At 43.1% G+C, this 25,993-nt stretch overlaps 1 protein-coding gene across 5 annotated transcripts in view; it reads right to left on the reverse strand.

The window, feature by feature from the left end:
• ATF7IP2 (activating transcription factor 7 interacting protein 2) overlaps positions 1–24,636 on the reverse strand; it is a 56,303-nt gene extending 31,667 nt beyond the window's left edge. The window contains exon 1 of one of the 5 annotated variants that reach the window (XM_073362468.1): positions 24,381–24,636. The gene's annotated coding sequence lies outside the window, so the exon portion shown is untranslated. Of the gene's footprint in view, positions 1–17,157; positions 18,375–23,824; positions 24,347–24,380 lie in introns of those variants that run through there. The other 4 variants (XM_073362472.1, XM_073362471.1, XM_073362470.1 and 1 more) reach the window with 4 other exon arrangements.
• Positions 24,637–25,993: the final 1,357 nt, after the last annotated feature.

The raw sequence follows: 25,993 nt of genomic DNA on the forward strand, positions 1-25,993 counted from the left end.
CATGCTGTCCTCCCACACTGACAGAGCACAGACGAATGCGTGGAGGCAAATAATGTCAGAGTGCAGGAAAGCACAAAATGACCGGGAGAAGAAGTGGAGGGCTGAAGAGAATAAGTGGCGGGCTGAAGAGAGTAAGTGGTGGGCTGAAGAGAGGGCTGAAGCTCAAATGTGGCAGCAGCGTGATGAGAGGAGGCAGGATTCAATGCTGAGGCTGCTGCAGGACCAAACCAGTATGCTCCAGTGTATGGTTGAGCTGCAGCAAAGGCAGCTGGAGCACAGACTGCCACTGCTGCCCCTCTGTAACCAACCGCCCTCCTCCCCAAGTTCCATAGCCTCCACACCCAGACGCCCAAGAACGCGGTGGGGGGGCCTCCGGCCAACCAGCCACTCCACCACAGAGGATTGCCCAAAAAAAAGAAGGCTGGCATTCAATAAATTTTAAAGTTGTAAACTTTTAAAGTGCTGTGCTTAAAGTGCTGTGTGGCATTTTCCTTCCCTCCTCCACCACCCCTCCTGGGCTACCTTGGTAGTCATCTCCCTATTTGTGTGATGAATGAATAAAGAATGCATGACTGTGAAGCAGCAATGACTTTATTGCCTCTGCAAGCAATGATTAAAGGGAGGAGGGGAGGGTGGTTAGCTTACAGGGAAGTAGAGTGAACCAAGGGGCGGGGGGTTTCATCAAGGAGAAACAAACAGAACTTTCACACCGTAGCCTGGCCAGTCATGAAACTGGTTTTCAAAGCTTCTCTGATGCGTACCGCACCCTCCTGTGCTCTTCTAACCACCCTGGTGTCTGGCTGCGCGTAACCAGCAGCTAGGCTATTTGCCTCAACCTCCCACCCCGCCATAAACGTCTCCCCCTTACTCTCACAGATATTATGGAGCACACAGCAAGCAGTAATAACAGTGGGAATATTGGTTTCGCTGAGGTCTAAGCGAGTCAGTAAACTGCGCCAGCATGCCTTTAAACGTCCAAATGCACATTCTACCACCATTCTGCACTTGCTCAGCCTGTAGTTGAACAGCTCCTGACTACTGTCCAGGCTGCCTGTGTACGGCTTCATGAGCCATGGCATTAAGGGGTAGGCTGGGTCCCCAAGGATACATATAGGCATTTCAACATCCCCAACAGTTATTTTCTGGTCTGGGAATAAAGTCCCTTCCTGCAGCTTTTGAAACAGACAGGAGTTCCTGAAGATGCAAGCATCATGCACCTTTCCCGGCCATCCCACGTTGATGTTGGTGAAACGTCCCTTGTGATCCACCAGAGCTTGCAGCACTATCGAAAAGTACCCCTTGCGGTTTATGTACTCGGCGGCTTGGTGCTCCGGTGCCAAGATAGGGATATAGGTTCCGTCTATAGCCCCACCACAGTTAGGGAATCCCATTGCAGCAAAGCCATCCACTATGACCTGCACATTTCCCAGGGTCACTACCCTTGATATCAGCAGATCTTTGATTGTGTGGGCTACTTGCATCACAGCAGCCCCCACAGTAGATTTGCCCACTCCAAATTGATTCCCAACTGACCGGTAGCTGTCTGGCGTTGCAAGCTTCCACAGGGCTATCGCCACTCGCTTCTCAACTGTGAGGGCTGCTCTCATCTTGGTATTCATGCGCTTCAGGGCAGGGGAAAGCAAGTCAAAGTTCCATGAAAGTGCCCCTACGCATGCGAAAGTTTTGCAGCCACTGGGAATCGTCCCAGACATGCAACACTATGCGGTCCCACCAGTCTGTGCTTGTTTCCCGAGCCCAGAATCGGCGTTCCACAGCATGAACCTGCCCCATTAGCACCATGATGCATGCATTGTCAGGGCCCACGCTTTCAGAGAAATCTGTGTCCATGTCCTGATCACTCACGGGACCGCGCTGACGTCGCCTCCTCGCCCGGTATCGCGTTGCCATGTTCTGGTGCTGCATATACTGCTGGATAATGCGTGTGGTGGTTAATGTGCTCCTAATTGCCAAAGTGAGCTGAGCGGTCTCCATGCTTGCCTTGGTATGGCGTCCGCACAGAAAAAAGGCGCGGAACGATTGTCTGCCGTTGCTCTGACGGAGGGAGGGGAGACTGACGACACGGCTTACAGGGTTGGCTTCAGGGAGCTAAAATCAACAGAGGGTGTGCCTGTACATCAAGGAGTATTTCAGGCAGGACTGCACGGAGGTTTCCAATAAGAAATGGTGCACCTAAGTTATCGTTGTTATTGGAACAAGGAGGTTAGCCTGGCCTCTGATTGATACATGGCTAGATTTACCTCGCTGCACCTTCTCTGTGAGTGACTGCAGTGTGATCTAGACAGGGGAGGAGGCAAATGAGTACAAAACAAATCTGGTCTATTTCTTGTTCTGACCCACTCCATCTATCTTTTACATCTTTGGCTGGCAGCAGACGGTGCAGAAGGACTGCATGCCATCCACATCTCATGGCTGCTCGGCAGAAGATGGTACAGTACGACTGCTAGCCATCTTCATCTCTTGCCTGCCTGGCATAAGATGGTACAATACGACTGCTAGCAGTCCGTATCGCCTGCCCGCTCACCATAAGACGGTTCAATAGGACTGCAGGACTAAAGAGAATGACCTGGTCAAGTCACTCCAAATTTAGGCCCTGCGCCCATGTCTGCCCAGGCGCTCCCAGCCGACGTGGCCAGGAGCACCTCGGACACGATGAGGATGACTACCAGTCGTATTGCACCGTCTGCTGCCAGAAGGCAATGGGTTGCTGCTACTGTGCAGCAAAGCCGTACAGCGTCTGCCAGCACCCAGGTGACATAGGGTGACGGTTACCTGAGCGGGCTCCATGCTTGCCGTGGTATGGCGTCTGCACAGGTAACTCAGGAAAGAAGGCGCGAAATGATTGTCTGCCCTTGCTTTCACGGGGGGAGGGAGGGAACGGGGGCCTGACGATATGTACCCAGAACCACCCGCGACAATGTTTTAGCCCCATCAGGCATTGGGATCTCAACCCAGAATTCCAATGGGCAGCGGAGACTGCGGGAACTGTGGGATAGCTACCCACAGTGCAATGCTCCGGAAGTCGACTCTAGCCTCGGTACTGTGGAAGCGCTCTGCCGAGTTAATGCACTTAATGCACTTAGAGCATTTTCTGTGGGGACACACACACTCGAATATATAAAACCGATTTCTAAAAAAACGACTTCTATAAATTCGACCTAATTTCGTAGTGTAGACATACCCTTAACATAACTACACAAAGCTTTCCGGAAGTCTGGTTCAGGTTTGGTACCTATCTTAGTTCCCTCAATTATGTTGTTTACTATAAATCAAACTTCTTATTTCTTCCTTGTGGTTTTGTTTACAGTTTCATAATTTGTTATTTAGGTAGCAGAACCAAAACACATTTTACCTAACAAGCACATTTCTTATTTGTTAGCACGTATGCAGCTAAAATCTACCTTATTTAGTCATAAATTTAAGTCAAGAAAGTGAGTTATGCCCTGGATATATTAGCATTTCTTCTATGGTCTATCTTACATAGCCTTTTGACATGACACGTCACATATTTCTTCTAGATTCTCCTCTTGACATGATCACAAAAGGTTTGAATATACGGCAACAAAGTTTTGTTTTGAATTATTATAATTTCTTGAAAAAAAATGAATTTTTAAAAAGTATTTAACTCACAGCATGGATGCTACCATTACGGTTAGTGCTATCATTCATTTTTCTGGACATTATGCATATTTAAAGTAGTAATGTATTACTCCCAGTCCTGACCCTTAACTATCTTCTCTTTTGCAATTAATCTCCCATTTCTGTCAACCACTGAGAAAAGGGGCTGTTATTAGCATTAATGTGAGGGCAGAAGAAACTTCTTAAGAGCAATAGGGGCTTCAGTTGCCTAGGAACTAATAAAACTAATCACTGTCTCAAATCAATCCCCACTGGCAGACACGATCAGAAATGGTATTTAATAGACTACAGTACTTTTATTTAATCTTTCCCCAATCATCTGCTGGCCAGGGGCAAATTTCTCTAAAACCCAAGTGCTGTTTGACAAGCAAGTTTTCCAGATGGCTCTTCCTTCCTATTTGTCACTTGGAAATGAACTGTCTAATCCCATTATCACCACCACTCCCATAACCGCATTGGTCGTTGGGTCACCATAATTGATGAGCAAGCAACCAATGGTCTCCACCCCGACAATTGTGTCAGTGCTTGAGCCTCCGTAAAGTGTCCATTCCTGTCCACTCTTATGTTGTCAATCCATCTCTTCTTCCGGCTACCTCTTCTTCTCATCCCATGTGCTGTCCCTTGAAGGATAATCTTGGATAGGCCAGATGATCTTGTTACAAGGCCATAGCACTTCAACTTGCACTTCTTCCCAGTCATCAGGTGGTCTTCTGTAACATCGTCACGCAACGTGCTGGGTTATATGACATCTTCATCAGTGACGTGGTCTAAGTAGGTGATGCCCAGAACTTTATGGAAGTATTTCATCTCTACTACCTGTATTTTCTGTTCAAGGTCTGCCATAAGGGTCCACGTCTCGCACGCATATAGAAAAAGAAATGACCAATGCGTGCAGCAGTTTCAGTACGGATTCCAGGGAGATGTTCTTGTTCCTCCAAATTGGCTTTAGTTTTGCCACTGTTGCAGTTCTTGCCAGAATTTCAGCCTTTGATCCTTCATCAGTGATGACTGCCCCCAAATACTTGAACTGTTTCACTGTCTCCAGCTCTTGTCCATTGACAGTGATATATGAGCTGATCCGGTCATGTTTGTTTGTCATCAACTTGGTTTTCTCTGCACTGACTTCCATGCCATATTTTGGGGAGGTTTCATCCAATTGTTTCACAAGGTTGGCAAGTTCATCTTCACTACCTGCCAGGCCATCAATGTCATCAGCAAACCGAAGATTTGAAATTGTTTGCCCCCCAGTGCTGACTGTGCAAATGTGATCTTCTGGGGCATTATGCATTCCAAGTAGATGTTCAACAGTATGGCAGTGGAAAGAAGGCAGCCTTGCCGGACTCCAACAGTCGCCTGAAACCACTCTCCTCTTGTGCTATTAATGAGAGCTGCACTGCTGGCCTTGGCATACAGTTGTTTAAATAGTAAGAATAAGCTTATGACCAACATTGTACTTCTTCATGGTTGCCCAGAGAGCTTCGTGCCATACTCTGTCAAATGCCGTCTTGAAGTCAAACAAAGACGTGGTAGATGTCCTGCTGGTGTTATAAGTACTTCTCACATAGAACACGAAGACTGAAAATCTGTTCTGTGATACTTCTTCCAGCACAAAAGCCAGCCTGTTCTTCAGTGATGATATTCTCCGCTTTTGGCTTCAATCTGTCCAATATGACTTTCAACATCACTTTGCTGGGATGGCTAATTAAGCTTATGGTCCAGTAATTTTGACACAACTGCAGGTTGCCTTTCTTTGGCAGAGTGATGACTAGTGACTGTGTCCACATGGAGGGCCACTCACCGGTTTGCCAGATCTTGGGGAGTACATCTATTACTATTTCTCCTCTGAATTTCATCAGTTCGGATGGGATGTTGTCAAAACCTGTAGCCTTTCCGTTCTTGAGTGATTTCACAGCTGTCTCCACTTCTTCATGCAGTACTGGAAAGTTATCCTCCTCAGTTGAATTTGGGCTGTCTAGGACACTAGGATCTCTATTTGTCTGGTGGTTGTATAGATCAGAACAGCAATTTGTCCACCTATTGATGACGTCCCTTTCTTCTGTGAGACTGCTCCCTTCCTTGTCTTGAATTGCGTTAGTTTTGGTCCATCTCTCCGTCACCAGATCTTTAGTAAATGAGCCTTCCACATTGTAATTTTTATTATTGATACACTCTTCAATTTTAGAGCATTGTTTTTCGATCTCTCTCTCTTTGGCCAGCTTCATTCCTTTCTTGATCTTTCTGCCAATTGCTCTGTATTTATCAGCTCCCTCCATGCTGTTCTTATCTCTCGAGTGCTCTTCTTATGTCACACATTTGTAGTATTTCATTTGTGACCCAAGGTTTTGTCTTCTTATGGTGTTTCCCAAGGATATCTATTGCTGCCTCACTCATTACAGCGTTGAAACTGTTGGTCATTGTTTCTATGTCTTCCTCTAGAGCAAGCAGTGGAGCAAATTTTCTGCCAATCATTGCTTGGAATGTCTCCGCAATGCTGCGGTCTCTAAGTCTTTCTAAGTCAAACTTGATTCTGGTGAACTTTGACCTGACGATTTTCCTTAGACGTAGCCAAAAGTTTAGCTTTACAAGGTCGTGATCATTTCCAATATCAGCACCAGGGAAGCTCCTTGTTTTGCACCATGATGTAAGCCAATCCGACTGTGATGTAAACCATCAGGTGCTTTGTCTGGATCCACTTTGATTGTCTGGATGCTTTATGTGCTCCTAATGTGTTTGTAAGAATCAGATTGTTATAGCTGGCAAACTCCAAAAGTCTCAGTCCTTTCTCATTGGTTACTGCATTACAGAAAGGGCCACAATAATCTCACCAATCTGCCTGTGCATCAGTACCCACTTTAGCATTCTAATCTCCCTGTACAATCAGGATATCTTTCTTGTGTACCTTATCGATGTCTTGAAGCGGATTGTAAAAATCTTCAGTTTGCTTACTGTCATAGTCTGTTGTAGGGGCGTAGACTTGTACCACTGTGATACCGAACTGTACTGCCTTTAGACAGATGGAAATAAGCCTGCTGGATATTGGGTGGCATTCTAATACTGAATCCTTAATATCTTTATGCACAAGAAATCCTACACCGTTGACACGTTTGTCCTCTCCACTGTAATAGAGTACATGGCCTTCTTCTGTTAATGCCTCTCCAAAGTTCTTCCATCTGACTTCAGAGATTCCTAGGAGGTGCCAGGTGTATTGTTCCATTTCGTCCATGAGTTCTTTCAACCTTCCTATTTGTCTCAATATCCTTACATTCCATGTGACTATGGTAATGTTATCTCTTCCACGGATCCTCTTTGTTGGGGTTGCACCAGTAGTATATTTGTTGTGTCCGCCCTGATAGGAGACAGTTGGCACAGTCATTATAAACCTGGGCTGTGACCAAACCAGTCATGGACATGGTTGACTTGCATTAGACACTGGTGTAAATCACGATAGACTGTTTAAAATGGCCAGGTCCAAACTTATCCAGGCAGCTATGTTCTTGATTATAAATATGATCCTGAAACAGACACCAAGGGTGCTATTATTGCTGAGGAAATATCTATAGCCGGCCGCGGCCCCATCCATGGCTTGGCCCCCATCCATGGTTTAGCCTTCCCCAGACAGCAACAGCTTCTGCTCCCGGGGAGGAGGAGCAGCCCTTTCCCCTATCTACTCCCCAGTTTTTGCTTTTCAAATGCAGTCTGTGTAGGCTTCCTGTCATGTCTAAAATTGCAGTTTGCACAGTTTCTGTCTGAACCACAAACATCAGCCTAAGTCGTCGCTGATATGAGGGGCTTGCTTAAAGCTATATTACTAATTGTATTCATGCTTATGAATATGCAATCAATATGTAAGGAATGAGTGAGATAGTATGAGTGTAAGAAACCAAATCACAAGGCTTGAACCGAAATATTACCGTGTAAGGATGATCAAGGTGTACATGGGGCTGTATATAAACCTGCTGCAGTAGCGGCCAGAGAGAGATGTCATCCATGACAGCAAAAACTCAGGACCGGACCAGAACCAGTAGAGTCCTCCTGCAGACACGAAGGGGTTTCGGGGACTCTTGTTGCCTAGCGGTTTGATCTCTGGGAAGCTGGAACCTGGCCAGTCTCAGTCACCTAAGATTGAAAGCAACGTCCGCATCTACAGCCTGTCACCAGTATGCATGGAATGTGTGTGTGAGTATAATTGTGTAAATAAGGAAAGCAAGCAATAAATCAGCCCTCAGCACTGCTTTAATTCAACCTTTGTCTGTGGTTATTTCTTTGCCTGATTCCAGGGAGCAGGCAACAATATCTGCCTAAACTGTGTAGCCATTCAGAACATTGTGGTTTTGAGGTTTCATCTGCAGTATACAGTGTGTGTCAAGAGTAAGTGGACAAAAGATAAACATTAGAAGATGGAAAACGAATGTAAGAATTTAAAAGCTTGTTCAGCCCTTTCAGTTATCATGTTACCTGTCCTTGGGACTAGCCAAGAAATGAGCCCCCACAAGAAATGAGCAGCACAGAGGTTTGTTTATTGGCATGAGCTGAGCTTGTCTAATACAGCTATACTGACACACACACACACACACATCACATTCATGCTAATTGGCTGCAGATGCGGGCATAGGTGGATTTTGATTTCACAGGTTCTGAAGGCTGACCAGGCTACAGCTGCCCAGAGACCGGCTGCGAGGCGACGAGAGTCCCCGAAGTCCCTTTGGATCCACGGGAGGGTTCTACTGCTTCTGGTCCGGTCCTGAGTTTAGCGTGCTGTTACATATCCTTGTTGGTACCCTTGACCTGGCCACCTGTCTCGAGATGTATACCGTCACCAAGATAATACCATGGTTCCATAAAAGGCGATATTTGCCTCTTTGTTTTGCCATTTGCTGTTACTCATACTCTCTCACTCATTCCTTACACTAATTGATTACATATTCATAAGCATGAATACAATCGATTATATAGAGCAATGCAGCTTTAAGCAAGCATCTAACATCATTTGGGACTTACTGCTGCTTGCGACTTTGTAACGGCATAACAGGAAACTATGCAGACCGCATTCGAAAGAGCAAAGGGGTGGCAGGGAGGGAGGGCACGTCTGGCTACAATTAGAGGATGGAGAGTTTCTTATCTACTAATGTGGTTTCTTCAAGACCCTTTAATTCTACAAGCATGAAGTCCCCTCACCAGCAGTGGAAGACATGTTTAAAAATAAAGGCTTTTTAAATGCTACTCCAGGGGACTAGTTATCAATAATCCCTGACTGGAACTTCACAAGAAATAGCAATGTAACCCTTCTGCCAATTGTCATTAGGAGGAATAAGGTTCATGTGCTAACTAGGAGCTAAGTTTTAAATAAAACAAAACACTTGGCTTGAGCCCCAACCTAAAAACCTTATTCTTTCCCAGGCATTAGAAACTTAAATTTAACCCCATCACCTTTGCAGCTATTTCTTCCTGCTCACAAGGACTCATGAGTCCCTTGGAATAAAAAACCACAAACTATTTTTTTCAAAACAAAAATATTAACATTTAAATAATTAGCCTATTTCATGCTAAAAGCCTTATCTTGAAAGTTGAACTGTTGTAGCGTTTGTTCTTTTAATGTGCAGAATATGTCAAAAATCTGTCAAAAAATGTGGTGTTCTGTTGAGGCTTGCCAAATATGAACTGTGTGCTAGTTACAGTTACCACAAATGTGTCTACAGTCTACTGATATCTGAAATGTTACGTACAAACCTAGATAAGAAAAGATGCGTAAGGGTAATATAAATATGAGCAAAACTGAGCTCAGAAATGGAACAGAGTGAAGATATAATCACTGTAAGATTGTTCTCCAGATGGGTAATTTATTAATTTTGCTAATCTAACTTTCATTAATAAACTAATTAATTCTGGTTATCTGACATCTTATCAATAACCAAAACCTTCAGCAACTTAAAATTAGCAAAACCCAAATAGTATATGAAGGGGTATCGTTGACCTTACAATCCCGGTTATTAGTTGCCTGGCTTATTGAGGCAGCTCTGGAGTTTCTAATAATACTGTTAAATCCAACAACTCACTACAGTCTTACCTTAGATCTTAGTTCCTCTGTGCTGCTCACACATTGGGCACGTTACCCAGGGTTTTCTTAACACGATACTATCGTATCTTATATTTTCCTATCTCCAGGTGGATTCAGGGAATAAATCAATAGGGACACAGCTCTTCTGTTTTATAAATGATTGGTACAAACAAGAGTGCTTTACCCAAAAATCTTTTTATTGATTTTTTTTTATTCAAAAATTTTATTAAAAAATCTTTTTTTTATTCAAAGCACACATCTAAAATAGCAATAGTCTAGAACCAGGGAGAAGATAGGTACCCACTCTATGTGGGCAGGGCCGGCAGCGGGCTGAGTGGGGCTGGCAGCTGGGACCCTGGCTGGCAGGAGCCAGTGGACAGAACCCCAGACCAGTAGTGGGCTGAGCTGCTCAGCCCGCTGCCAGTCTGGGGTTCTGACTGCTGGCCCCTTGCCAGCCAGGGTCCCAGCCACAGGCCCTGCCCAGTCTGCTGCCTGCCTAGGTGAACTGAACCACAGGCTGGCAGTGGGCTGAGCAGGCTGGTGGCGTAAGATCAGCATTTTAATTTAATTTTAAATGAAGCTTCTTAAACATTTTGAAAACCTTGTTTACTTTACATACGACAATAGTTTATTTATATATATATATATATATATATATATATATATATATATATATATATATATATATACACACACACACACATACATACACACACACACACACACACACACTTTATAGACTTATAGAGAGAGACCTTCTAAAAAACATTAAAATGTATTACTGGCAAGCGAAACCTTAAATTAAAGTGAATAAATGAAGACTCGGCACACCACTTCTGAAAGGTGCCTGACCACTGGTCTAGAGCAACCCAGATATAGTTACCCAAAGTCCGAGATGTTTTGAATGATCAGTGGCAGGTTTTTGGTGGCCAACCTTCCTCCTAGCTGCTGGGGAGTTGGATGTCAGCCTCCTAGCTCATAGGAAAGCTCTCCGAACTTCTCCAAAATTATTCACTCTGACTAATCTTTTTATAGGTTGCTCAAAACAAAGCTAATAACTCACAGGAAAATTATTATTTTGCAAGGGGTTACTACAAGCAACTCCTAATCATAAAATCAGCAAAAACTCATAATCGGGAACACCCAGATCCAAGATCAGCCATCCACACTTACACCCATTCTCATGATTCTTCCAATTTTACTTTCCATCCTCATCAGCAAAACTGCAGCTGCAGCTATTTCATATGCTTATATAAACCTCAAGTTATTTCTACCTACATGGTGTTCTCGCTTCCAGTTAGTGGTGGCTTGAGTGCACAAAACGTCTGTGGCATTGTCAAATCAATTTCTCTTGCAACAGGCAATCCAGTTCCTTCACTGATTATGGTCACTCACTAAGTATGGTATTGCTTCCCAGGTGATGCCAGCTCATTCAGTAGCTTCCGGGGTGGTCTTCTGCCAATTTTTTTTTTTTTGTTGGCCTTCCTTGCTTTCTTTTTCTTTCCTTTAGTGCCCAATTCAATGATTGCTTAGTATGTCTCCCATCTTCCATACAGTGCACATGTCCTGAGCACCTGAGCCTGCTTTCTTTAATAATATTTTCTAACATGTCCTGCTTTGTCAGCTCCCTTACTCTCATGTTATTTTGTTATCTTTCTAGGAAATATGTTGCCTCTTTCTCAGCCATCTGTGATCTCTTTTTTTGTTAGCCATGGCCATCAGCAAAGTGTCTACTCCGTACAGTAGCATGCTTGGGGATAATCTGCCCTTTAGTTTGGTGTGGAAACCTCTGTTTGACCAGATGATGTTCATCCTTCCAAAAGTGTTTTTTGCTTTTCTTAATCTTGTATGAATATCTTTATGGCAGCCACCTTCAAATGCCATCACACTCACAGAAAGTAGAGCTCTGCTATTTTTGTGATTTCTTTTTCATGCATGTACCCCTTTGCATCTCTTGTCCAGTTTCTTATCTTAATTGTGGTTTTCTCTGCATTTCCTATCAGTCCAATTTTTGCTACTTCCTCTTCTACCTCTGATGTAAGGGCAGTCATTCCATTCCACGTCACACTTGGTAAAGCAAAGCCTTCAGCCAAGTCAAGGTCATGTAACTCATCTCCACTAACCCACTTTATACCATCCACAATGACTTGTTCCCCACTTCATCACCAACTCTATTGCTAATACAAAGAGGATTGGTGATAACACACACCCTTGTCTAACTCCGGTCACAATGTCGAACCACTCACCTAGGCCTGTGCATCTACTTCCATCTTACTGTGCATCTACTTCCATCATATTAACTGCTTATTATGTTGATAAGCTTGTGCAGTATCCCATAGCTTCTAGTAAAATTCGACAGGGTTTCTCTGTGGACACTATCAAATGTTTTCTTAAAATTGAGGAAGTTGATTAAGATGGGTTTTTGCCAAGCAGAAGGTTTTTTTTGATGATCTGTTAAAGAGCGAATATGTATTCCAAACATGATCTCCTGCACGGAACCAAGCCTGTTCTTCTCGTAATATTCAATCCACTGCTTCTTGATTCTATTCAGCATAACAGTAGCCAATACTTTGCCAAGGATTGAGATAGCAGTACAATACCTTGCCAGTTCGTGCACTAAGATCACCTTTTTTTTGGCAATGTCACAATGATGCCATCTTTCCAGTGTTGTACCACTTGTTCTTTCACCCATATTTTGTTAGAGTTTTGTTAGCTACTCAATCAAAACTTCACCTTCTGCCTTTAGTATCTCTGCTTGAATTCTGTCAACCCCAGTAGCGTCTCCTTGTTTAAAGCCTTTGATGGGTGCTTTAATTTCATCAGGTGTTATTGGTTCCTCTTCTATTTCTAACTTAGACTTGGCATTTCCTTCAAACCTGTGCATGATCATTAACTCTGGACAGTTTAAAATGGAACCAAAATGTTCTTTCCAGAGTCCAGCTTGTTCTTCATGCATTTTCAGCATCTGTCTCAGAGCTTCTCATGGACATCACCTGCAATGGTCTGATTTTTCTGGCAAAGTCTTTCATTATTCTATAGAGCTGCTTGAAGTCTCCCCACTTCTGTGCTGCTTCCTCTGCCTCCGCAGCTTCTTGTGAAATCATTTTTATCTTGCCTACATCTCTTCGTCTTTTTCTCCATATATTGCACCTGCCTCGAACAGTTCTGCCCACGCCTTGCAGGGTTACTTTTTCACCTTCAGTGCTGCCTGTTCATCGATCACTGCCTATGTTCCAGATGTAATCCAAGCATCTTTCTTCTGCACTCTGCACTCCACTACTACTTCTGCTGTCTCTATACAGTTTTCTTCCAGTTTGGCCCTCTGTTGTCCACACTTTTATCAGCCTGATCCTGTAAAACACTGGAACAGTTGCAAAGTGCAATCTGATCTGCATTTCTTTGACTCTGAACTTATCTACATCTATAACACTAAAATATAATGATCTGAGCCAACATTGCTGCTCCGATGACTGTGACACCCCCCAAATAAGATTTCATCTCTTAGATATTCACCCATGTTCTATCTGGTTGACAGTTGCATTCACTGCTGATGTCCTTGTGAGACTGTAAAACCTCCTGCTGGAGGAAACTGCCTCTTATATTTAGAGTGTTTGTGCCACAGAGATTCATGAGCTGGTTACCATGATCAGTTCAGATGCCTTCCACTTCTGTGCCTATCACTCTTTCCCAATCAGCAGAGCTGTTGCCAATTTGTGCACTTAAGTCACCTATCATCAATTTGATGTCATGGTTAGGCATGTCATCCAATACATTTATGAGCAGGTGCAGCAAGTATCCTTTTCAGTGTCATCTATTGTATGTGTTGGTGCATAGACAAGGATTGTTGTATATTTGAAAGGTCTTATTTGCAGCTGGCTGGTACTATTCGGTCGTTCAGTGGCTCCCAAGTCAACACGGTCTTCTTCACTGTAATGTTATGCAGAATAATTCCTATACCTATTTTGTGCATTCTTCCTCATCAATAATATTATAGCGCCACCAGACACCATCTTGCTACTCTCTCACCTTTTCACCTCACTGATGCAAAGTATCAGATGGTATTTTTTCAATTCTCATGTAACATGTGCCAGCTTTCCTATACTATACAAAGGACATGGATTCCCCACGTCCCTATTCTTGTTACAGACTTGGTCTTCAGGATTTGATGTCTCAAGTTCTCAGCTTTCATTGAGATCTGACTACTTGGCTTTTGAGCTCTATCTGCACCTACTCTCCTCAACTTTTGGTTTAAGTGAACTGTTTCTGGTGCAGTAAGGTTTTACATGAGTGTGTAGCTAACCCAGCTGCAGAACCCTCCTTTTATCTGGGCTTGGGTCTGGCATTGTTGCTAACAGTGGCAGCTCTTTACAAAGTAAAATACAAATCATCCCAATTCACAAAATACAGAATGGAATGTTATCAAAAGACTGGCAACAAAATAGTAGGTAAAAAACCTACAGTAGAATTTTATCTGTATATTATTAATATACACATTTATAAACTTGTCCCTTCATTTCTCTAATATTCAGTAGAAGTCTCTGTGAGGTCTCAAACAGTTTACTACCTTCAAAATAATGTGCTTAAATTTACTTGAATATTACAAACTATCAAAATTAAATTGTGCCATGATTACTTGTTCACAAAATTCAGTAATTTGGCAAACAAACATGCTTGTTTTCTAGGGTTTCCCAGTCAAAGTACATTAAGAAGATTTTCCTATGCCATTCTCTGAACCAGCCCTGACACTGAAAACACCAACAGAACTCAGATACACAACATACAAAGAACTGGGACTCCCGAAAGGCTGGTATTAATGAAGCACAATACAGAGAACTGGCTGGCCAAAACTGAAATCCTTGTCAAATCTGTAACAATGTAACATGATATGTAAGAATGCCCAAAGGCTGCCTTTACAATATCATAGAGGTTGGGCATCCCTTTCTCAACACAAGTTGTGGAGAATGCACTTGAGGAACAAACGTCATTAGAAGTCTTTTTTAGTTCATGCAACATAGATTTTTAACGCAGTCTAATACTAAAAGACACAGAAGTCTTAGAAGCTGTCTATTCCTTGCATCCAACTTTGATGTTCCCCTCTGGTGTTATCCGGACTGGTGATCTGCTAGGTCACTCCAGTCCTTGACTCTGGGATCCAGCCTTATCCTGCTCTGCTGTAAGAATCCCCACTCCTGGGCTGTTCACACAGCCTCTGGCATGTAAGCTGCTCCCAACTACTTGCAACTGAATGACACTAGCCAATATCTCTGGTCCCAAACACAACCCTAGGCATCTCCATCATGCAGTGTCCAGTTATGCTCGCCAGATGCTGCAAACTTATATAAGTTTGTCAATTTAACAAAGAAATTGATATGTACCAGGCTTATTATCCCAAGGAGAGCCACTGATACATCTCAAACCAAACACACCTCTTCAGGTAGAATAAACAAACGTATTAACTATAAAGACAGATTTTAAGTGATTATAAGTCAAAACATAAGCCAGATTTGGTCAAATGAAATAAAAGCAAAACTCATTCTAAGCTGATCTTAACACTGCCAATGCCCTTACAAACGTAGATGCTTCTCACCACAGGCTGGCTGGCTGCTCTTCAGCCAGGCTCTCCTCTTTGATCAGTGCTTCAGTCGCTTGATGTGGTATCGGCAGGTGTAGGTGGAAGAGAGAGAAGAGCATGGCAAACATCTCTTCCTTTTATCATGTCCTTTCCTCCCCCTTGGCTTTGCCCCCTCCCCCCCCCTTTCAGAGTCAGGTGAGTATTACCGAGTCTCTCCAAGCAAGGGTGAGCAATTCCCTTGGCATGGCCTCATGCAGGTGAGTCATTGCATTGTAGCTCCCTTGCTGGACAATGGCTGTTGATGGGTTGTTTGACACCCTGCCCGGGCGCTGGTTACTTTACTTGCTGTTGCCTCTGGGGTGCTAATATCTGGCTGAGTCCCCCAACTTACCGCATGTTTTAGTGACAACCATACTACACAATTCTCATTACTTCATATTCATTAATGATATATATGGATAGAGAAACTACTTTCAGCAGTTCATAACCTTTCCCTGATACCTTACAAGGTATGCTTTATATGTAAAATCATGATTATATGAAAATGAGGAATATGGGGGTTACAGCACACTCCCCCAAGGTATAGAATGTCACACCAACCCTAAGAAAATCTGGGCAACTATCCTGTAATGCTTTACAGAAAGGAGAGGTAGCGTGTTTAGCAGATATGCATACAGAGCAGCAATAAGTAGGGCAATACATTCCAGATGTCCAACCAAAGAGGGCTAGGTGGAAAGTCAACTTGCCTATCTGGTTATGTAGGCAGAACTAGGAGCATCATTTACGCCTCAAAGTAAGTGCGATGACTGAGTTCCAAGCTAACAACCGCGTGACAGCCTAGGACATTTGCAAAGTAGACACGCAGTTTTCTAAAGTTAATGCATATTAACCACATGGGTTGCCACAAACTGTGTTAGGTGCCAACAAATTATTAACTGGTTACAAACCCCAAAGGAATGAGATGCTCAACTCCCACTTAATTTCAATGGGGTTTGGGCACCTAAATCCCAGCCAAAGAAATTGTATTGCATTATCCTGAAGACATTCTTTCACATTTTTCTGTCACAAAGTAATCACGTAAAAGGAATGTGGGGGAGAGGAAGGAAATATTATTCTATCTCATGCCATTTTAATTCATGACCTAGTATAAACAGGTTATACCATCTATAAGCAAATCTAGATCACTGCTAGAAAAACAGTCACTTTTCAACATATTAGACAGCAAGTTAAGTTTCAAGGAAGAATAAAGATCCAGAGATTCCAAGGATCACCTAGTCTGACCTTCTGTATAACACTGGCCAGAGAACTTTCCAAAAATAATTCTTAGAGCAGATTTCTTAGAAAAGCATCCAATATTGATTTAAAAAATGGTCAGCGATGGAGAATCAACCACCACTCTTGAAACTGTTCCAATGGTTAATTACGCTTGTTACCCTGAAAACGGATGTAGGGTACCCCCAGAATGTAACTAAATCTGTTCTCATTAATTATGGGTCTCCAGGGTGACTAAGGAAATACTTGGAAGACACAGATATAGCTTTCCGATAAATGACTGACACATGCAGTACTCTTTCCACAACAAGGCATCTTTTTATTGGTGCAAACAACAATCCCTGACAACCACCACCAAAAAACAAATCCCTACAATAAATTAAAGAGCACCCCAAATAGCAACAACATACAGTGGAGATGATCCTAGGTAGCTGCACCTCACATCAGATAGCCGGTCTTTCACAGGTCACTGACAGCAGTTCTTATATGTTCTTTAAGTCTTATATATGTAAATTCCCCCCACAATTAACACAACTTCATTAATGCCCACCCACGCACACAGTACTATAACTATGACTATAACTTCGTCTAACAGACTTACTCCATTTGCTGACTATGCTGCATTGTCTCTCCTGTGCTCGCTCTCTCTGTCCATGCTACTGCACACTCACCAATTAGTGGTGAAGCTGAGCTGGCCATGTTCTGTGAGGGTAATCAGTCTCCACAGGTCATTGATGGCAGCAGTTCTTCTCTCTTCTCAGCTCTCTGCTCAACTCCTGTGACAGGACAAGACTCCCTCTGCTGCTGTTTTTCCGAGAGTGTTCTCTTCTTAACTGTCAGCTTTTAACTGACACACTGACCTTTATACCATTTCTCAATTCTATTTTTAGACACATCATCCTACTTGTTTACCTTATTGTGCTGTCAGTTCTATTTTTAGCCTGCCACTGTTATTTACCTCATAGTGGTATGATTTGCTGAATCACTGGTTGTTTCATACCTTTTTCCTCACCAATTTGGTTTTCCTGACAATTCTACATTTAGTGCTCTGTGACTTGCAGCTTCCATCTATTGATGGAATGACTCTTGCTTATTTAAAATGGAAACCAGGGATCTAGGGATTTTAAAATGGAGTCTCTGGTATCACCCTCACTGTCAATAATTTATGATTTCCCGTCTTAATTTGTCTAGCTTCGACTTCCAACCGTTGGATCATGATATAAGAATAGAAAAACTGAAGGTGTCTATGACTCATCTAGGGGGTGCTGTATTTTCTCCTGGCTTTTTCATATCAATTCAGCAGGTCACACACACACACAAACATCTAAAGAGAACGTTCCTCCTTGAAGGGGAATAAGAGTCAGATAATGTAGCTTCTGTTTCCAAGTCTGACAATTACTTGCTACTTAGACTTGGAAGTCTGTATTAGTGACTTAACCTAATGTGGCCGTGATGGAATTATTAATATTTGAAATTAGGGCTGTCAAGCGATTAAAAAAATTAAACATGATTAATCGCATTGTTAATAATAGAATACCATTTATTTAAATATTTTTGGATGTTTTCTACATTTTCAAATATATTGATTTCAATTACAACATAGAATACAAAGTGTACAGTGCTCACTTTTTATTTATTTATTACAAGTGTTTGCACTGTAAAAAACAAAAGAAATAGCCATGTTAGTCTGTATCAGCAAAACCAGCAAGGAGTCCTTGTGGCACCTTAGAGTCTAACTAATTTATTTGGGCATAAGTGTTTGTGGGCTAAAATCCACTTTATCAGATGCATGGAGTAGAAAATACAGTAGGCAGGTATAAATACACAGCACATGAAAAGATGGGAGTTGCCTTATCAAGTGGAGGTGGGGGGGGGGCGGGATCAGTGCTAACAAGCCAATTCAATTAAGGTGGAAGTGGCCTATTCACAACAGTTGACAAGAAGGGGTGATACCAAGGGGTGGGGGGAAAATCACTTCTGTAATGCTAATGGGCCAATATAATCAAGGTGGCCTATTTCAAACAGTTGACAAGAAGGTGTGAATACCAGCAGAGGGAAATTAGTTTTTGTAGTGACCCATCCACTCCCAGTCTTTATTCAGGCCTAATTTGATGGTGTCCAGTTTGCAAATTAATTCCAGTTCTGCAGTTTTTCATTAGAGTCTGTTTTTGAAGGTTTTTTGGTTGGAGAATTGCCACTTTTAAGTCTGTTACTGAGTATCCAGGGAGATTGAAGTGTTCTCCTACTGGTTTTTGAATGTTATAATTCTTGATGTCTGATTTGTGTCCATTTATTCTTTTGCACAGAGACTGTCTGGTTTGGCCAATGTACATGGTAGGGGGCATTGTTGGCACATGATGGCATATATCACATTGGTAGATGTGTAGGTGAATGAGTCCCTGATGGTGTGGCTGATGTAATGTGGTTATGTCCTTCTTGTCAACTGTTGTGAATAGGCCACTTCCACCTTAATTGAATTGGCTCGTTAGCACTGATCCCCCACGTGGTAAGGCAACTCCCATTTTTTCATGTGCTGTGTATTTATACCTGCTTCCTGTATTTTCCACTCCATGCATCTGAAAAAGGAATAGTATTTTTCAATTCACATCAGTACTGTAATGCAATCTCTTTATCATGAAAGTTGAACTTACAAATATAGAATTATGTACAAAAATACTGCATTCAAAAATAAAATATAAAATTTTAGAGTTTGCAAGTCCACTGAGTCCTAACTCCTTGTTCAGCCAATCACTCAAATAAAAAAGTTTGTTTACATATGCAGGAGATAATGCTGCCCCCTTCTTGTTCACAATGTCCTCTGAAAGTGAGAACAGGTGTTCTCACGGCACTGTTGCAGCCAGCATCGCAATTATTTACGTGCCAGATGAGCATGCTTCAACTACCATTCCAGGGGACTTGCGGCCATGTTGATGATGGTCTCTGCTCGAAAACCATCCAAAGCAGTGCGGACCGACGCATGTTCATTTTCCTTATCTGAGTCAGATGCTACCAGCAGAAGGTTGATTTTCTTTTTTGGTCGTTCGGGTTCTGTAGTTTCTGTATCGGAGTGTTGCTCTTTTAAGATTTCTGAAAGCATGCTCCCTACCTTATCCCTCTCAGATTTTGGAAGGCACGTCAGATTCTTAAATCTTGGGTTGAGTGCTGTAGCTATCTTTAGAAATCTCACATTGGTACCTTCTTTGCGTTTTGTGAACTCTGCAGTGAAAGTGTTCTTAAAATAAACAACATGTGCTGGGTCATCATCCGAGACGGCTATAACATGAAATATGTGTCAGATTGTGAGTAAAAGAGAGCAGGTGACATACAATTCTCCCCCAAGGAGTTCAGTCACAAATTTAATAAACACACTATTTTTTTTTTAACCAGGGCTTTGGAGTGGAGCCCGCAGAGCAGCTCCGGAACAGCGGAGCTGCAGGTTTTTGCCTTGAGCTGGAGTGGAGCTGAAGTACAGCCCCAAAGCCCTGTTTTTAACGAGCATCATCAGCATGGAAACACGTCCTCTGGAATGGTGGCCGAAGCATGAAAGGGCATACGAATGTTTAGCATATCTAGCATGCAAATATCTTGCAATTCTGGCTACATAAGTGCCATGCAAATGCCTGTTCTCTTTCTGGTGATGTTCTAAATAAGAATCAGACAGCATTATCTTTTGTAAATGTAAACCAACTTGTTTGTCTTCATGACTGGCTGAACAAGAAATAGGACTGAGTGGACTTGTAGGCTCTGAAGTTTTACAGTGTTGTGTTTTTGAGTGCAGTTATGTAACAACAAAAAATCTACATTTGTAAGTCGCACTTTCAGGACAAAGATTGCACTACAGTACTTGTATGAGATTAACTGAAAAGTGCTATTTCTTCTGTTTATCATTTTTACAGTGCAAATATTTGTAAACAAAATATATACTTTGATTTCAAATACAACACAAAATACAAGATATATATGAAAATGTAGAAAAACATCCAAAATATTTAATAAATTTCATTGGTAGTCTCTTGTTTAACAGTGCTATTAAAACTGCAATTAATCGTGATTAATTTTTTAGTTAATCACGTGAATTAACTGCAATTAATCAACAGCCCTATTTGAAATTGATATTAATATGGAAAACCACCAAAAACTAATTTAGCCATAAATTCCTCTGTTAAATCCAATTGCTCTAAACATGCCCCAAAAGCCTAAATAATAAGCAATTTACTATATCCAAACAATAATAAAACATTGATAAGAATTTGATCAAGATACTTACAAACAGCCTAAACCCAGGGCTGCTTAGATGCATATTGGTTGGCTCCCAAACGGTCAGGTAGGTATTAGCAATGAACCCTTTAAGAATTTACTTTTTATACCCTTTAACAAATGATATCATTGCCAATTACTGGCTTCAGCTAAAAACCAGTGTGAGACAATTAACCTTTATTTCTAATCTTAATCCAGATAAGATTTACAACCTCCTTTCTTCCCAAGGCCTTTCCTCCCTATCTCTTCCCCACCTTCTTGCTGGCCAAAAGAACAGTAAGAAGGTTTGTGCTTGTTTCTTTTCCAGACAGTTTTTATTGGTCTTGTTACTGCAGCTCTTTAGTTTACTAGTTACTTTTGAACCAACATCCTTCCCACACTGCAAGTAATACTACTTATTATTCTCTCAGCTTTCTTTTACTTGCTGATTGGGGCCTTTTCCTTACAAGCCATAAACAATACGCAGATATTATTTTCTAGTCCCCCAGCATCTGGCTCCCCTACTGAGCTCCCCACACTCAGACCCCGCTGCTGAGCTCTATTCCGCCTACACTCAGACCCCCCATTGGAGTCCCAGCCACCTTCACCTGGACCCCCTGCAGAGTCCTATTACCATTGCACCCAGACCCCCCCACCCTCAACAAGCCCCTGTGCATCCACATCCCTCCCCCGCACTGCCCCACACAGAACCCTCTCAACCCACACCTGGATTCCCCCCACACTACGATCCTGCCTTGCTGAGTCTGCCTGCCTGCCCACACCTGGTGCACCTGGCACAGAGGGGCAGGGCTCTGGGGTGTTTCTGGAACAGGCCCAGTCCTTGCGCTGTGTCAGGGTTGGGTGCAGCCTTACTGCTGAATCCATGACCTGGGGGTTGGGGGAGCTGCACAGTAATCTCCCACCTCTATGCTCTACATGTCATGCTGAAGCTTCCATATTTACTTGACAAATAAAATTTGCAGAATTTTAAAATTTTATGCACAGAATTTTTAATTTTTTTGGCACAGAATGCCCTCAGTAGTAATGAGTATGTAAAAAATTTAAAACCAAAAGATAGACGGTTCCTTTTAAAATAGTACCTTAGGCCTTGAAACAATGAAGTGTTTGAGGCCACCATTAAGATTTTGCATTAGAGAGCAAGTTGTCTTCACTGATGTAATAAAAATCGGTAACTTGTGAAACTGAAATTGAAAACTGAACACTAGAAAAGTACTTATCAGATGCAGAGTAATCAAATCCCAGGATCTCATACTTTTTTTCCCGCGAAAAAGGATTTAAAAAAAAAGAAGACTCCCAGCCAAAAAATTTTTAAAATGGGGTTTTTTACTTATTATTCTGTATGTATCACCTCAAACTGTATCAATACAGTGTGACAAATTAAACTATCTGAATTTTAATTTTTATGTTCTCTTTTGTCACATTTATCTCATTTCTGAAAAATAAAAGTTTAAACACTTGTCAAAATGAAATCTTTGCTTTAACTCTTAAGATCACTGCCACCTTAATAGTTATCAATTTCTATCAATATGAAAAGATTTGTTCGGCAGTTAGAATTCATGGAATTTATGTTACTAACTTGTAGGAATATATGCTCTATTAATAAAAAAAATCCTAAAGGAACCTAAAGGCTCTACAAATGGTATACCAGAGGTTCTCAACTGTGGATAATGGACCACATTGCAGCTCTCATTGCATATGCTGTCTTCCTTCATTCCTGCTTCCAAACTGAACTGATACAAGCAAAAATGCCTTAAAAACTTAACCTTTCCATGTAAGCAATTAAAATACTTGTCACAGAAATGTGGTGTAATCTTAAGTAGGAAGAGAGGTGGTCCTCCACAATCTATGTATTAAAATGCAAGCTACATTATGAAAAAGTTTGATAATTGCTCTATACAAAGTGCACTGAATTGTAGTCACATGGAGAGGTGGAAGTTAGCCATCTGGTACATCTTGGGGAGGGGAAATTTTGTCTGAAGACAACAAGGCACACCAGTCCTCTTATAAAAAGCACTGTTGGATGTTTAACATCTACATCAATCAATGATCCTCTCAATTCAATGGGACTCTGGCATTAGACAATGATCTAAGATGCACACAGGAGTACAGGAGAGTTTCCAGGCCACAGAACTATTTGAATGTGATCTGCAAAGTATTAAAAATATAAGATAGGGCTTGTATCTTACTTGTTTGCTTATGACCTAAAAAGAACGAAAGTTTTATTTTGTTCTTTAAAGATAAAAAGCAAGCAGGAATATCAAATTTAGTTTCCCACATTTTTAAGGAAGGACCTCGGGGAAAACCCTATAGATGATTATAACTTCTAACCCATTAATTTAAAGGGCTTCAAGGGAGCTGAATCTTTAACACAAGCTATCATCAGCAACAAATTAGTATTGTGGTTAAGTTAATGGCTATTATCCAGAGCTCTGAGACCAACTGGAGTCACCAAAAATTGTAGATATTAATTATATTAACCATTAATATGGATTAACAAATTTTGTATCGAGTGGAAGCGTGTAACAATATACCCAGCTACGAGACAGCTAAAATACAAATTAGCATAACATGATGTCATTTGAAATAGGATATGAAACTGCTTTAGGAGTCTCTACTAAAAAGTTACATTATCGTTTGATTAAATTTCTGTATTTAACACGTCTAATGATCAGGTGGAGGTTTATTAGTGGACATTAAGTGATTTACCGGAATACAAGGTTGAGAATGTTGAGATCAGTATCTAAAGAAGGGATCATATCTGGCTCTCAGAATTTTTAGCAAATGTGACCTAAGACACCATGATTTTTCAGAATGACTACACCTGGATATTATTAGACACTTGAATGGGTCTATGACAGAAGTTATGCTTTTTCATCAAGGAGGCACTATGGAAAAGCAACAGAAATAAAAATCAGGCCTTCACACCTTTGAAAACAGTGAAGTCCTGTGTCTTTTACCGTGGCAGGCCACCTATTTACCACCTTATGCTTGGTGCCCCCCCATTACAGTACCTTCAAGCCACCTTGCACAATTTCACTCTCACAGTTTCGAGTGGGGCTGATTTGCAGCCTAGGAAGGCGCTCCAGTTGCACACAGGGCAGGAGGAGAAGAGATGGGCACGCTGCAGCCAGGGCACCCCGCCAGGGGGCAGAGGGAGGGTGCTCCCCTAAACACACCTAAGGAGCAGGGCAGGATGGGCGCCCCCTTGGAAAACGCCGTCCCCTCAGGCATCCACTGCCCTGGGGGCGGGGCACAACGCTTCGGAGCGAGGCTGTACCATGGACTCGGAGGCCAGTGGCTGCCCGCGGGGGGCAGGGCCCGAGTCAGCCGGAAGCAGGGAAGGGGAGGAGCGGGGAGGGGGGTTCACACGCTCGAGAAGGTTTAAGCTCCCCCAGGGCCGGCGGGCGAGGTCCCCTGCGTGACCCGCACTGGGAAAGCCCAAGGGAGCAGCCGGGGCCGGGCGCTCTCCTGGGCAGGGGGTGCGGGGTCAGGCGCCCTCCAAGGGCGCCCCCCGGCCCGGAGCAGGGACGGGCTCTGCGCTCCGGGCAGCGTGATCGACGCACTCACCGGGGAGGAGGGGGGCAGCAATGAGCCGCTGCTTCGGATTCGCCGCAGAGCCGGACGGTTGCAGCAACACTTGACCGCCCCGCAGCGCGCGACCACCCGGAAGGGCAGGATTACCGAGTGCGGGGCACGTCAGGGTGCGCCGCCGGCCAATCAGGGCCGAGCGACCGCCGGGAGCGGACCCCAGCGCCTCCGAGCCTGCGCCAAGCTCGTCGCGCTCAGATGTCGGCCAGGGCTCCCCGAGGGCAGGGAGAGAGGGATGCACCAGCCCTCAGCTCTTCTCTCAGTGGAGCGAGAGGGCGGGAACTCCCTGCCCACGGTCAGGCGGGAAATAAGCACCCTGACTTTCACAATAAACCAAAAACGAGCTAATCCCATTGCAAAACAAACCAATCCCTACCACGCTTGGACCAACACTCTTATGTGACTAGATCCACCCCCCCACTCCCCCGGCGTGCACCCCAGACTCCCCCACCCTCTTACCCCTACTTGCCCCCCCTCCCCCCCGGCCAGAGCTGATCCAAAAAAAGAAAAAAGAAGCAAAAAGCTATAAAACCAAAATGTTGCCAACAGGCAACTCACAAGCCAATTAAGCCAAAAATGAGCCTAATTTCTCTCTCTCTCCCCCCCCCCCCCCCCCCCCCGCAGGTTCAGCATGTCTGCTCCCTGCCCCTTTGCCTGGGAGAGCAGCTTTGGGCTTGCCTCCTGGAGAGCAAGCTGTGGGCCCTGGGCCCTCCTTCCTGAGGGTTCAAGCTTCTCCCTGTGCTGAAGGGTTGTAATGTTACTGTGTCCCTTCAAAATCTCACTTTATTCAGCCATGCACCCGCTCCCCTGTAGGTCTCCTTGCAATGCACCCGCTGAATGTGTGCGGGGTGGAGATCGGGCCTGCACTAAGGTGCTGCAGTGTATTGGCCCAGCAGTGTGCAGCGTTGGGCCCAGGATATGAGCGAAACAAGGTGGATGTGGTAATATCATTTATTGGAGTGCACCAACTGAGAGAGAGAGAGAGAGAGGCTTTCAGGCTTACATACAACTCTGCTTCAGGCCTTCCCCATCCTTCCCCAGACCCAAAGAAGAGCTCTGTGTGGCTCAAAAGCTTCTCTCTCTCACCAACAAAAGTTATTATGAGGTAAAAAGATATTACCTCATCCACCTTGTCTCTCAAAGTTATGGGCTCATTTAAAAATCGAAGGACAGGGCCTAGGTCCAAGAGTGATGTTACCAGTTGAACCTCAGAGTTCTGAACTGACCAGTCAACCACACACCTCATTTCGAATCGGAAGTACGCAATCAAGCAGCAGCAGAGACCAAATTAAATAAATACGGTACAGTACTGTGTTAAACGTAAACTACTAAAAAATAGAGGGCAAGTTTAAAAAAAAAATTGACAAAGTAAGAAGACTGTTTCTGTGCTTGTTTCATTCAAATTAAGATGGTTAAAAGCAGCATTTTCTTCTGCGTAGTAAAATTTCAAAGCAGTATTAAGTCAATGTTCAGTTGTAAACTTTTGAAAGAACAACCAAAATGTTTTGTTCAGAGTTACGAACATTTCAGAGTTATGAACTACCTCCATTCCCGAGGCATTTGTGACTTTGAGATTCTATTGTTTATAGGCA

Source organism: Lepidochelys kempii, chromosome 10 (genome assembly GCF_965140265.1).
Source record: "Lepidochelys kempii isolate rLepKem1 chromosome 10, rLepKem1.hap2, whole genome shotgun sequence".
NCBI lineage: Eukaryota > Metazoa > Chordata > Testudines > Cheloniidae > Lepidochelys > Lepidochelys kempii.